The sequence below is a fragment of the Mobula birostris genome, chromosome 1, assembly GCF_030028105.1.
Source record: "Mobula birostris isolate sMobBir1 chromosome 1, sMobBir1.hap1, whole genome shotgun sequence".
Lineage (NCBI taxonomy): Eukaryota > Metazoa > Chordata > Chondrichthyes > Myliobatiformes > Myliobatidae > Mobula > Mobula birostris.
Genome location: NC_092370.1, coordinates 144,066,304 through 144,079,711, shown reverse-complemented (window position 1 = coordinate 144,079,711; position 13,408 = coordinate 144,066,304). Strand labels below are relative to the sequence as shown.

Sequence of the window (13,408 nt, the reverse complement as noted above, 5' to 3'; positions counted from 1 at the left end):
AATGCGATCTGCCCTCATTCTTCTAAATTCCAGCAAGTACAGGCCCAGAGCCATCAAATGCTCCTCATATGATAATCCTTTCATTCCCAGAATCATTCTTGTGAACCTCCTCTGAACCCTCTCCAATTTCAGCATTCTTTTGAGGTAAGGGGCCCAAAGCTGCTCACAATACTCCAAGTGAAGCCTCACCAGTGCCTTATAAAGCCTCAGCATTACCTCACACAAACATGAGGAAATCTACAGATGCTGGAAATTCAAGCAACACACACAAAATGCTGCTGGAACGCAGCAGGCCAGACAGCATCTATAAGCACAGTTGACGTTTCAGACCGAGACCCTTCGTCAGGACTAACTGAAAGAAGAGATAGTAAGGGATTTGAAAGTGGGAGGGGGAGGGGGAAATCCGAAATGATAGGAGAAGACAGGAGGGGGAGGGATAAAGCTAAGAGCTGGAAAATTGATTGGCAAAAGGGATACAGAGCTGGAGAAGGAAAAGGATCATGAGACGGGAGGCCTAGGGAGAAAGAAAGGGGGAGGGAAGCCCAGCGGAAGATAGAGTTATTATGAGAGGGAGAGAGAGAAAAAAAGAGAGGAATAAATAAATAAATAAATAGGGGATGAGGTAAGAAGGGGAGGAGAGGCATTAACGGAAGTTTGAGAAGTCAATGTTCATGCCATCAGGTTGGAGGCTACCCAGACGGAATATAAGGTGTTGTTCCTCCAACCTGAGTGTGGCTTCATCTGTAGAGTCGAGGAGGATGTGGATAGACATATCAGAATGGGAATGGGATGTGGAATTAAGATGTGTGGCCACTGGGAGATCCTGCTTTTTCTGGCTGACAGAGCGTAGGTGTTCAGCGAAACGGTCTCCCAGACTGCCTCGGGTCTCACCAATATATAGAACAGGGGTCCCCAACCTTTTCTGCACTGCGGACCGGTTTAATATTGACAATATTCTTGCGGACCAGCCAAACCGGGGGTGGGTGGGAGAGGAGGGTTGCCAACGGACAAGAGTAGCAGTCAAATACGTTGTGTTTACCCAGAGAAGACTACAATGACCATGCGTGGGCACCAGTGCGCATGCGCGTCGTGACCTGCCGATTTTTTTTCCCCTCTGCAAATCCTTTTTGGCAATTCTGTTCGGGGGGGGGGGGTGAATCACGACCGGAATGTCGGTGATAAGTGGCTAATACACTCAATTTCATTTCTAAAAGGGTTTATCTAACGAATTTAATATTAAACACACAGCGCATATTTTCCTCGCATGAATATAGTGATAAGTCAATTATCAAGGGAGCTTGAAGTAGAACTGGTAGAGGCAGGTAGAAGGCCGCACCTGGAGCACCGGACGCAGTACATCAGCGGTCCCCAACCACCGGGCCGCAAAGCATGCGCTACCGGGCCGCGAGGAAGTGATATGATTTGGCGATATGAGTCAGCTGAACCTTTCCTCATTCCCTGACATGCACTGTTGAGCCATTACGCACGCGAGGTCATTACCAGCACATCATCCATGTCAGCGCGGGATGAAAGGTATGTTTGACATAACATCTCTGCCGGTATTCTGGATCAAAGTCAAGGCGAAATATCCTGAGATAGCCTCGAAAGCACTGAAAACGTTGCTTCCATTTCCAGCATATCTCTGCAATGAATGCAACGAAAACTAAATTGCGGAACAGACTGGACATAAGGAACCCCCTTTGAGTATCGCTGTCTCCCTTCACATCACGATAGGACCGTCTTGTTGTAGGAAACAAGCCCAGGGCTCCCACTGATTCAGCAATATTGGTGCGTTGCAATGATTTTATATGTTCAAACGGGGAAAATATGTGCTGTGTGTTTAATATCCAAACGTTACTTAAAATGTTATGATACTATTGACTTACTATATAACCATATAACAATTACAGCACGGAAACAGGACATCTCAGCCCTTCTAGCCCGAGCCGAACGCTACTCTCACCTAGTCCCGCCGACCTGCACTCAGCCCATAACCCTCCATTCCTTTCCTGTCCATATACTTACCCAATTTTTCTTTAAGTGATAATATCCAACCTGCTTCTACCACTTCTACTGGAAGTTCGTTCAACACTTACTTCAAGCTCTCCTGATAATTGACTTATCACTATATTCATGCAAGGAAAATATGCGCTGTGTGTTTAATATTAAATTCCATTAGATAAACCCTTTTAGAAACAAAATTGAGTGTATTAGCCACTTATCAACTATAGTCCGGTTGTGATTAACACCCCCCCCCCGAACAGAATCGCCAAAAAGGATTTGCAGAGGGGAAAAAAAATCAGCAGGTCACGACGCGCATGTGCACTGGTGCCCGTGCAAGGCTTCATGGTCATTGTAGTCTTCTCTGGGTAAACACAACGTATTTGACTGCTACTCTTGTCCGTTGGCAACCCTCCCCTCCCACCCCGCCCACTGCCCCCCGGTCAGGTGGTCTGCAAGAATATTGCCAATATTAAACCGGTCCACAGTGCAGAAAAGGTTGGGGACCCCTGCAGTACATCACACTAGCTGACTCACAGATGAAGTGTCGCCTCACCTGGAAGGACTGTTTGGGGCCCTGAATGGTGGTGAGGGAGGAAGTATAAGGGCATGTGTAGCACTTGTTCCGCTGCATCCTTGCTTTTGTGTTCTAGTCCTTTCAAAATGAATTCTAACATGGCATTTGCCTTCCTCACCACCAACTCAACCTGCATGATAACCTTCAGGGAATCCTGTACAAAGACTCCCAAAAGTCCCTTTGACCCTCAGATTTTTGAAATTTCCCCCATTTAGAAAATAGTCTATTCTTTTATTCCTTCTACCAAAGTTCTCCAGAAAGACAAACATCTCCCAATGTGTGATCAAGATCGGAAATACAAACATCAAACAAGTCAACAAATTCAGATATCTTGGCAGCCTAATAACAAGTAACGGCAGGTGTGACACAAATATCAAATACAGAATAGCAATGGCGAAAGAAGCTTTCCAAAAAATGAAGACCATATTAACAGACAGAAAGATGAGCATGTACACTAAAAACAGAATACTGCAGTGCTACATTTATTCTATCCTGACTTATGGAAGTGAATGCTGGACCATTTCTCCAGCAATGGAAAAGAGACTAGAAGCAGTTGAATTATGGTTCTACAGGAGAATGTTAAAAATATCATGGACCACACACGTATCAAATGAAGAAGTTCTCAGACGAGCCCAAGCAGTTTGATCACTCATACCAACAATAAGAGAAAGACAACTCAGATTCCTAGGACACATCATGCGGAAAGATGAGCTAGAAAAACTCATGCTCTCTGGAAAGATTGAGGGGAGCAAACCTAGAGGAAGACCTCAGCTAATGTACATCAAAAGCATAGCCAGGTGGCTATATATCGAGGAAACGGAAGTCATCCAAAAAACGAAGGATAGATCTACATGGAAAACCATGGTCACCAAAGTCCGCATGGGATATAGTACCTAGACAGACAGACAGACCAAAGTTCATTTCCATACACTTCCTGACACTAGTCCATCTGCCACTTCTTTGCTCATTCTCCTAATCTGTCTGCAGACTCCCTGCTTCCTCAACACTACCTGCCTTTCCACCTAACTTCGTACCATCCACAAACTTGACCACATGGCATCAATTTCATCATCCAAATCACTGACGTACAAAATAAAAACAAGTGATCCCAACACCAACCCCTGCAGAACACCACTAGTCACTGGCGGCCAATCAGAAAAGGCTCCCTTTACAAGGATGTGCAGTGATGAAACTGCTACTAGGTTCAATTCCAACTTCAAGTGCTGTCTGTGTGGAGTTCTCCTGAGACCCTCTGGGTTTCAGTTTTTTTTCCCATATGCTGAAGATATTAATAAGTTAACTGATCACTTTATATTGCCTTCAGTGGACATGTACTGAAATTTGGTGGGAGTTGTGGGAAAGTGGAAAATATAAAATGGGTTAGGTTAGGATTAGTGCAAGTAGGTAATTGATGGTCAAGGTGGCCTCAGTGGGCTGTCACCCTGTTTGTGGGTGCACTGTCTGACTTAAATCACAGAAGCTTGCATTAGATCCAAGATCAAACGAGAAACACATTAAGGCTAAGTTTGTGCCCGTGCGGTTTTGTGGAAGAAAAATACTAAGACCTTGTGACAGATGTTAAGGGGTTAATGATTTTTAAGAGTGTGAATTCAAAAGCTATAATCACTTATCTGACTAATGTACACTGTGTGACTAAAATGTGCGCTGTATTTGGGATGTAGAAATAACTATATCTGTGCTTCTTCATTCTAAGAATTATCATATGTCTGTGCTTCAGCAAGCCTGATATACTTTCCTGTGAAAAGATACTCAAGTAAATGTATAACCTCTCAAGGAAATATTGTGCAGCTTCGTTATTCTGTAGAATTGTAGTTTAGGTTCCTCCTTACAGCTTTGAGAGTTTCTTGTCACGTACGCTTGGGGTATAAATAAGAGTGTACTCTATTGTTAAGCAGAGTTCCAAGATCCCACTTTTAGGTGCTTGGGCTCTCCATGATATCATGTAAATAAAATCCTCTGGTTTGAAACAACTCTCTAAGTCGGCCTGATCTATTCCATCTGCTGCTCCTGAGATTTAGCCGCAACAGTTTTCCTTCACAAACTCCCAGAGCTGAGAGTAAAGACATTTCGTGGAGGTCGTAATCTCATATTTGTGCAGTGTCAACATGTTAAGACCAATGAGAAACAGAAGGTGTGGTCCTTTCGCTAAGTTCTAGACTGTGTAGGGTTGTGTGAAGCACAGCCAGTTTGCAGCATTAGCTATTCTCAGAACTGTTATGTTCAATAGGTTAAAGGGCACAGGCCATTACAGCGGGGGCTCCCAACCTGGGCTCCACGGACCTCTCAGTTAATAGTAGAGGTCCATGGCATGAAAAATGGTTGGGAGCCCCTGTTTCAGAGCTATCAATGATCCAATGCTAATTAGCTGCTTCCTTTTTGCAACGTCAATGGACCAGATCCTTCTACTGGCTGTCAGCTGTCCATGTTCACTGCCAGCCACTACGATAAGCACAAAGTAAGCGCCTTTTACAAAACTGGTGTCAAGAGGTGTTCTGACCCTAATCAATGAGGGCAGGAGCGGCAGTAGAATGTGATGCTGCCACATGGGTGGGCCAGAACATGCCCTGCCCACGAGAAAAGAATTAATAAATGCAAGCCATACAAATGACTCAGACAACTGTGAAATTTGTCTAGGCTCAGCATTCTTCTCAATGTTCATCTTCAAAATCAATTAAAACACAAAGAATTCTATATGGACTATAAGCAAAGTAATCTTCAGAAAGACCTTTGAAATGGAAAGAATGATCAAGTGTGATCCGGGGAGAGTAACTGGATTTATGGTGAACTAAAGAGAGGGTAATGGTGGCAGGTTGGTTTTCAGACCAGAGACCCCTGGCTAGCAGTGTTCCCTGAGGGTTCAGCACTAAGTTGATTTCTATTTGTCATCTATATAATTTGTTTAGATGAGAATGTACCAGGGATAGTTAGTAAGTTTGAAAATGACACTAAAACAGGTGGTATCATTGACAGTGAAAACAGATATCAGGATTTACAGAGGGAACTTCATCAGCTGGCTGAGGAATGGCAAATGAACTTTAATTCAGCTAAGTGCAGGAAACAAATCAGGGTAGGACATTCACAGTGAACATAGAGCCCTGGGTAGTACCGTAGAACACAGGAACCTAGGAATAAAAGTACAAATTTTATTATCCAAATACATACTGTAGATGTCATCATATACAAACCTGAGACTCATTTTCCTACGGGCATACTCGACAAATCTATAAAATAATAACTACAACAGAAGCAATGAAAAACCACCCAACTAGGATGTTCAGTCAGAGTGCGGAAAAAAACAAACTGCAAATGCAAAAAAGAAACAACAAATAAATACATACATAAATAAATAAGCAAGCTTAAAATATCAAGAACATGAGTTGAAGAATCCTTGAAAGTGAATCCATTGGTTGTGGGAACATCTCAATGACAGGGCAAGTGAAATTGAGTATAGTTATCCCCTTTGGTTCAAGAGTTTGATGGTTGAAGGGTAGTAACTGTTCCTGAACATGGTGTTGTATGTCCTGAGGCTCCTGTAGCTTCTTCCTGATGGCAGCAGTGAGAAGAGAGAGAATGTGGCATCGCAGGCAGAAAGGGTAGTGAAGAATGCTTTCGGTATGCTGGCCTTCATCTGTCACAGTATAAAATTGGGATGCTATTATTCAAGTTATATAAAAAGTTGGTGGTGGTGCATTTGGAATACTGTGTTTAATTTTTTGTCACCCTATTAAAGGAAAAACATAATTAAGCTGAAAAGATGCTGAGGAAATATATGAGGATGTTGCTGGGACTGAGGAACTGAGCTATAGAGAGAGCTTGAAGAGGGTGGGACTATCTTCATCGAACCATTGAAGAATATGGATTGACCTTTTAGAAGTGCTTAAAATTATGAGGAGCATAGATATGATAAATGTGCACAGTTCTTTTCTCTTGGGACTGGAGAATTAAAGACTAGAGGGCATAGGTTTAAGGTGGGAGGGAAGAGATTTTAAAAGAACCCAAGGGGCAACTTTTTCTCAAGCAATCAATATATGGAATAAGTTAAGTGGTTGAGGCAAGCACACTAACAGCATTAAAAGGTATTTCCACAGGTGATTGGTTGTCCATCATCTCTAATGACAGTTAGATGTGTGCAGTTTTGCTGTGTATTTGTAGGTGGCTGCAGAGTCCAAATTGCAAGTGATGTAGACATCCACAATAAAGACATGAAAACTGTGCTGGATCTGGGAGTGGAGCTGCTGCTATTGCTTTCCTTCCTTGTCGGGCAGCGATTGGTACTGTTCAGCGTCTCACCTGCAGGTTGTTGTGAGCAGTTCTAACCAAGGCTCACCACCCACTCCAGTCTTGTGCACTCAGCTCCAGTTGTTTTGGGACAAGTCCAGTGTGTGCAGTTAGCTTTCACACAGTCCTTGAACCTCTTACTGCACCTGTCTCGATTCCTCTTGCCCAGTGAAAGCCCACCATATATTAGCTGCCTAGGGATTCGGGAATCTTCCATGCATATGACATGCCCTGTCCACTGAAGCTGTGCTTTTGCAATCATGGCCTCAACACTCGTGGACCTCTAGGTTTGCGACTTGGTCCTACCAATTGACGGCAAGAATCAACCTCAGAATGCACTTATGGAATCCCTCCAGCATTTCGAGGTGTCTTCTGTATACGTCCGGGTCTCACATCCACACCGGAAACCGCCGAGGAAAACAGCTTCATACATCCTTAGTTTTGGACAGTCGGATGTTGTGCCGGCTCAACACACAAGATTGCAGTTGACCCAGGCTCTGACTGGCCTTGCAAAGTCTGGTGCTTCTACGGGTACACAAAGAGAAAAGGGTTTGGGGGATATGAGCCAAATGCAGGCAAAGGGGACTAACAGAAATAAGAACCTTTGTCGGTATGGGTCAATCAGGCCAAAGGGCCCATTTCCATGCTGAATGACTCCATGCCTCTCATTAAAAAGTCTTATAAACCACTCTTAAAAAAAAATACCAAGATCAGCAAATTGAAAAGAATGCAAGGTGCAACCATTTCCAGCAGTACCCGACAGCCATTTCTCTGCATTGACACTTACTGACACTGTGTCAGGTTCTGCCAACAAGCCCCTTCGGCAATGACGGGCGCTGAGGCAACCCAATGTCAAAGTGCAATAAAAGAATCACTGGTGAAGAGCAGCCAGCAAGCTCAGGACCTCTGTGTTAGTGCAGAACTGGGAGGATTTCATACAGGATTCTGGCTTTTTGTCATTTCCTCCAGGTGATAGCTTTCAGACTAAAGTAATGGTTTCTCACAATGGAGAAGGGCACAGCAACAAGGTCACAACGAATCACTTTTTTGTTATAATTGGAATTCGTTCAATTCAAGGGGCTGTGTTTTGTTTTGCTTCCAGCCATCCTTATGCTTCTCAGCGTTATCCTATACCATGTTTTTGATAAGGCAAAGGCACATTCAGATACAATAGAATAACCAGTTCAGAATCAGATTTAATATCACCAGCATATGTTGTGAAATTTGTTGTCTTTGCAGCAGCGGTACAATTCAAATACATAAAGTGGAAAATCATGAATTACTATATATATAAATATAAAATGGTTAAATTAAATAAGTAGTGCAAAAAAAAAAGAAATAATACAGTAGTGAGGTAGTATTCATGGGTTCATTGTCCATTTAAAAATCAGATGACGGGGGGAAGAAGCTGTTCCTGAATTGTTGAGCCCTTCAGGCTCCTGCACTTCCTACCTGGTATCAAAGAGAACAAGGGATGTCCTGGGTGATTGTGGTAAACCTTGTATATAGGTTGCAACTGGGTTACCTGTCTGGACATGCCCCTCTGCTGACTGCTCCTGTGGCTCCTCCCACAGACCCCTGAATAAAGACGATTGTGTCACTGCTCCTCCCTCAGTCTAGGACAGACATACAGCATGGACGTGGATCCATTTTACTATTAATAAAAGTCTTTCAGTATTTACTCTACTTCCAGTCTTTTGGAGTAATCGATAGTGCATCAGTGATGGGGATCCCTAATGATGGATGCTGGCATTTTGAGACATCGCGACTTGAAGATGTCCTGGACACTGTGGAGGATAGTGCCCATGATGGAGCTGACTGAGTTCACAACTCTCTGCAGCTTACTTTGATCCTGTGCAGTAGCCCCCCCCCACCATACCAGATGGTGATGCAGCCAGCTAGAATGCTCTCCACAGTACATTTGTAGAACTTTGTGAGTATCTTTTGTGACATAACAAATCACTTCAAACTCCTAATGAAATATAGCCACCATGGGGCCTTCATTTAGCTGTATGGATATGCTGGGCCCAGGATTGACCATTCTTCTCCCGTACAGATGATCCCAATTTGAGTGCGCACAGTGGCAAATATTTCAATTTAGTACGAGTTGAGGTGGCCTATATATGGAGTCCTTCTATTCTTGCTCAGAAGAACAACAGCAGTAATTACCCTCCTGCCAGGATTAAACTCGATGCTTAAACTGAACATTCTTAATTAGTTCCATTCATTTTTTAGTAACCGCAATCAGTGTTTGGATTCATGGAGGAGGATAAGTAAGAACTTTCCATAGTTTATTTTATTTAATATTACTTAAAAATATCCACAGTGTATGATGTGTGATGAGTCATTTATTCCAATCCAAAGAAATATGATGCGTAATATAGTAGCATTGAGTGAGGATAATCAGTCTTTCGAGCCCGGGACAGCACCAGCTCCCCAGCTGTTAATTAAATAAAATAAAATAAAATAAAATTAAATTAAATTAAATTAAATTTCAGATGAAATCCACTTTATGGTTGTTGGTGTAACAGAAATTTGCCCTTACAAAATTCACAAGTCACTAGATGAAAATTGAGATAGGAGAAATAAAATATGTTCTCGTGGAATTTTTGGAAAAAATTAGATATTAAATGAACTCAAGAGTTTTATCTTCCAAGCGGCATTTCTTGACACATGCGCATATGACATAGGGTTCGTGACAGGTTCAAAGTTCACATTACATTTATTATCAAAGTACACATGCAGTATACAACCCTAAAATTCATCTTCCCCACAGGCAGTCACAGAACAAAGGAACTAACCCGCCAAAAGAAAAAATCAAACACCCTCCCCCCACGTGCAAAAATATCGTGCAAGTGGCATTTTTTTAAAATGAGCAAAAATATAGAATATAAAACGCAAAAGGCATATTTCAGTAGAGTTCAACTCAATGCTCATTATCTGCAGGCTGCCCCGATTCAAAAATCGCCCACAAGTAGTAACACAAAACAGAGCAACCAGAACACATCATAAACCAAATCTACAATATGTGGCGATTAAACCTTGCTGGGGCACTCTCCACCAGCAGCATCGGGGGGGGGGGGGAGGGGGGGAGGGAAGGGGAGAGAAAAGAGAGACAGAGGGAGGAGAGAGAGGGAGGGAGGGGAGAGAGAGAAGGAGGGAGAAGGGAGAGAGAGAGAGGGAGGGAGGGGGAGAGAGCGAGGGAGGGAAGGAGGGAGGGAGGAGAGAGAGGGAGGAGAAGGAGGGAGGGAGGAGAGTGAGAGGGAGTGAAGGAGGAGAGAGAGGGAGGGAGGAGAGAGAGAGGGAGATAGGGAGAGGGAGAGGGAGAGGGAGAGGGAGAAGGGATCACAGAGGTAGCACATTAAATTAAAACATGCTGAAAGATAGCATGAATTACTTTATATATATTTTTCATTCAAAGGTGAAATTGCTTAGCTCTAGATAATTCAGCACAAAGGCAGTTCTCTCTTGCAAGTCTGAAACACGTTGCTGACAAGTATGGGCAGACAGCTGGTTACCAAGCATACAACTGGACAGCCAGACAGGTACAGTAATGTCCAACAGTCTGAAAACATATCAACAGGCCTTTTCCGCAACTGTGCAAATAGGGCAGGACACCCATGTGAAACAGCCCTTCTGCCCCATTTAAAGTGAGTTTAGCTCAGCAGGAGCCAGCCCTGGATATCTGACACTAGCGAGTGTCTTCTAGTACAGACCCTACAAGTAAACACATCATGTCCTTAGTAATGAACAGCACTGAGCCGTCCAACACCTGATCGCAGCCCCAACACAAGCATCAACCACACCCCACCGCCACCTGTTCCAGGGCAATCCACAAGGATTACAGAGGTTCATCAAAGGTGTATTATAACATCTTTCTCCAAACGCCAGGTATGGAAAATAAATGCTCGCCTTGCCCTTGATGCTGAAGCAACGAAAGGTGGAATTTGTATGAAGGTTGGTACAAGGTGCAAGTCGATGGGACTAGGCAGTTTAAATGGCTCAGCCTGGATTCAATGGGCTGAAGGGCTTGTTTCCTGTGTTGTAGCTTCAACAACTCCATGATCAAGTACTTAAGAAACTGGAGCAGAGGTTGGCCATTCAACCCCGCAAGCCATTCAGCAAAATGATGACTGCACTACCTCATCCCTTCCTCTGAGTCAATATTGCAGTGTCCACAATACTCTCACCTTTAAGATATTAGCAACTTTCCTCCTAAAATACCCCTAATGATCAAGAATTCACAAACACCTGGGGTAAAGAATACCAGAATATAGTTTCTGTACTGCAGTTTCAAATGACCAACTTCTAAACTTGTAATTATATTTCCCGATTTAAGGTTCTCCCACAACCCTGTTATGTCTCTAAAGGATATTCTGTGTTTCAATAAGATCTTCCCTCATTCTTCTAAATGCCAAAGGATCAATTAGGCCCAGAGGAAAAAAATATGTTCTGTTGGGGACTTCAAGGGAATGGCTTTGGGCCCCTACTCACTGGAATTCCGAAGCAAGTGGGTGACCTCATTCAAACCTATTGAATGTGAAAGACCTTGATACAGTGGATATTGAGAGGGCATTTCCTGTGGAGGGAGAGTCTAAAACACGGGACATAGCTTTCGAATTGAGGGCATCCTTTTAGAATGGAGATGAGGAGGAATTTCTTTAGCCAGAGAATGGTGAATCTGTGGAACTTGTTGCTACAGACAACTGTGGAGGCCAAGTCAGTGGGCATGTTTAAGGCAGAGGTTGATAAGCTCTTGATTAGTCAGTGCATGAAGGGTTATGGGACGAAGGCAGGTGATTGGGGCTCAGGGGGAAAATGGATCAGTCTTGATGACATGGTGGAACAGACTCGAAGGGCCAAATGGCCTAATTCTGCCCTTACGTCTTATGGTCTTGGAAAAAAGCAACAAGCTCAAGTCATGGGAAAACATTTCAGCAGAAAATGAGGGAAGTTGGTATTCTTCCCCTAGATAATCTGCATTTACATGGTCAATTGAAATCTGTAAGTAAACAATGGGATTAATTTAAACTACAATTCAGCCATGATTAAATAAATGGAAAAAATAGGCTCAAGGGTCTGAATACACTTTCCCCTTGGAGGAAGCAAAATGCAGATTGGATGACTGTCACATCAATTTTTTGTATGTTCCTCCCACTCTAAACTATTTGTTTATGGCATCCTGACTGAAGATATAACGAAGAATGATACAGCACAGAAATAAGACCCTTCGGTCCACAATGGCACTGCCAACCACAATGCTAAATTAAACTGAACTGATCTGCGAGCACATGATCTATATCCCTGTGTTCCCTGCCTGTCCATGTGCCTGTCTGTGCCGACCGAGCTCCCCCAGCACGCCTGTCCCTGCTGCCACCACAGCAGTGCATTCCTGGGCCCTACCACATTGATCAATTTCAGCTGTTCCAACAATGGTCCGGTAAGTCAGAATTGTCCGGAATACAGCAGAGAAACAACTTTCAGCCCACGCTGCTCCATCTATTTTTATAATTTTATTTTAGAGACACAGGCCCTTCTGGCCCACCAAGCCACACCGTCCAGCAACCCAAACAATTTAACCCTAGCCACAGGACAATTTACAGTGACCAATTAACCGAACAGCCAGCACACCTTTGGACTGTAAGAGGAAATCAGAGCATCTGGAGGAAACCCACACGCACACGAGAAGAACGTACAAACTTCCCTACGCAGGATGCCGGAACTGAACTCTGAATTCCAATGTGGAGCTGTAATAGTGTCGCACTAACACAACACCACCATATGCTAACCCCATCTTATTCCCATGAACTCCACCACAACCGCCAGATTCTACACTTACTACATAGTAGGGACAATTTACTACGGCTGATTAATTTGTTGAATGCGGAATTGAAATCCAAAAACAGCATTCTAACATATCCAAGTGTCCTTGTATTCTAGGTGTCTGGGCCAGGTACATAACAAATGCTATGACGTCTGTCGTAGAGTGGTTCGGTCAGTAAGCATATCAACATCCTATCACTTCAACCCTCAACCCCTTGTTATGTACATCCCATTTTTTCATCTCTCTTCCAGCCCTATGCAACTTCAAACTATTTATTTCCCAGTGCTAGTAAAGGGTTTTCCAAACTAAAATGCTGACATCGTCTTTCCAAAGATGCTGCCTGAGCTGCTGAGTGTTTCCAGCATTTTTTGGTTTTCATTTCAGATCAATATCATCTGCAGATTTTTGATTTACATGCACTGCAGGCTCCAATATGTTTGTTCAATTCTGGATCTACTTATCAAAGCTTTCCTTGTATTTCAGTGGTAGAGAAGAAAAGGCCATTTGGCCTATTGAGTACATGCTAACCATCAAATCCTACAGCAATTGAATGTTTTTTTTATTCTGTACACTTTCTGATGACCTCCTCCTAGATTCTACCATACACCTATAAACTTGGGGCAAATTGCAACAGCTCGCTAACCCATCAAATTGTATCACTCTGACAACATGTGGAAGAAAACCAGGGCATCTGAGGTCAGGATCTG

At 43.3% G+C, this 13,408-nt stretch overlaps 1 protein-coding gene across 1 annotated transcript in view; it reads right to left on the bottom strand.

Annotated features, from left to right (window-relative positions):
• itga9 (integrin, alpha 9) overlaps positions 1 to 13,408 on the bottom strand; it is a 422,554-nt gene that overhangs the window by 289,848 nt on the left and 119,298 nt on the right. The gene's annotated exons all lie outside the window — the stretch shown is intronic.